Below are 1,991 nucleotides of genomic sequence, written 5' to 3' on the forward strand. Positions count from 1 at the left end.
ATCACTTACATGTGGAATCTAAAAAAGAAAATAAATATAAATAACAAATCAGAAACAGATTCACAGATATAAAAACAAACTAGTGGTTACCAGTGGAGAGAATGCAGGAGGGTGGCACAAGACAGGGCTACGGGATTAATAAACATGAACTACCATGTATAAAATATATTAGCAACAAGGAAATATTGTGTGGCACAGGGAAATATAGCCATTATTTTGTAATAACTTTAAATGGAGTATTATCTATTAAAAATTGAATCCCTATGTTGTACACTGAAGCTAATACAATGTTGTAGATCAACTATACCTCGATTTTTAAAAATGCAGAGTTGGATTCAGCAGGTCTGGTGAGAGGCCCAAGATTCTGCTTTTCTTTTTTTCTTTTTTCTTTTTCTTTTTTTTTTTTTTGTCTTTTTGCCTTTTCTAAGGCTGCTCCCGTGGCATGTGGAGGTTCCCAGGCTAGGGGTCTAATCAGAGCTGTGGCTACTGGCCTACGCCAGAGCCACAGCAACACGGGATCCGAGCCACATCTGCGACCTACACCACAGCTCACGGCAACGCCAGATCCTTAACCCACTGAGCAAGGCCAGGGATCAAACCTGTGTCCTCATGGATACTAGTCAGATTTGTTAACTGCTGAGCCACCATGGGAACTCCAAATTACTGCATTCTTAAGTGTCACTGAGACTTTATTCCACCACTCCAAACATCTTGGGAATCAGGATGGGAACTCCACATGCCCCCTCTACCTCCAGCCCCTTCTGCTAGCTTCTAAAGGCTCCTTTGCACAGTGAACCACATCGGTACCTTATAATCTGTATTCCCAGACCCACTTTATTTCCCTATTTTCCTCCTTCTGAAACAATTTGCTTCTGTAACAGGAAACATCTGTTGAGCTCTATGCGCTAGAACTGTGTCCTATGGGGTTTGTAAACGTCACTTTATGAGACAGTTATTATTATAACGGTCATTTTACTGATGAGGAACTTGAGAAGCGGAGAGGTTAAATAAATTGCCCAAGATCATGCAGTTAGTAAGTGGAGGTACCACGATGTGAACCCAGGCCATCTGGCTCCAAAGCCCAAGTTCTTGGCCTCTGTGATGTGGGAAGTTGTCCTGGGAGGGTGAGCAATTCATTCTTCCTGGGATGTCAAGGGCTCTTACTCCTTCTTTCAGCCTAATTGTATCTGGTCCTAACCCACGCTCCTCAGCCTGCAACAAAATTGAATTAGGCCCTGAATGTCCTAAGTCTGGCTTTGCCTTCAAGCCTCTTCTCACTTGAGAAGTTAGCCAATTGACTGATGTCTGAGGTCCCTAGCCTCCCCTTCCTGACCCTCCCTGCTGCCCTCCTCCATGGGACCACCTTACAGCCCTCCTCCCTCTCACTGCTGGAGCCTCTGTCTTCCTTTGTTCTCTACTCTCCTTTCCATCCACGTCAAAGGTGGCTTTTAGAGAAAGATTTGAACGCATTTATTAGTGTCTCCACATGCCTGAGTTTTGGAGGCAGTTTGCATTTTATAAGCCTTATTACTTTTTTTTTTTCTTTTTAGGGTCACACCTGCAGCATAATGGAAGTTCCCAGGCTAGGGGTTGAATCAGAGCTAGAGCTGCCAGTCTACACCACAGCTCATGGCAACACAGGATCCTTAACTCACTGATCGAGCCCAAGGATAAACCCACACCCTCATGGAGAGTATGTCAGGTTCTTCATGTGCTGACCCACGCCAGGAACTCCTTAAGCCTTATTATTTAAGGGAGAAACGTTCTATGAAGCTTAAGTCTGAAAGGTAAATGGCTGTTGATTAGGGCCAGGCTGGAAAGGAAGTGGGTGAAGGAAGGGCATCGCATGCAGGAGGATCTATTCTTGCATATCATAGTTACTCAGTAAATGCCTGTTGACAAAACACTGGAATATATTTAAGTCCACTGGCACCGGTGAGGGATCTCCTTGCAAAAACCCTGGCCTCGCCTCCTAAGCCTTTGATCCAACT

This window comes from Sus scrofa, chromosome 7 (assembly GCF_000003025.6).
Source record: "Sus scrofa isolate TJ Tabasco breed Duroc chromosome 7, Sscrofa11.1, whole genome shotgun sequence".
Lineage (NCBI taxonomy): Eukaryota > Metazoa > Chordata > Mammalia > Artiodactyla > Suidae > Sus > Sus scrofa.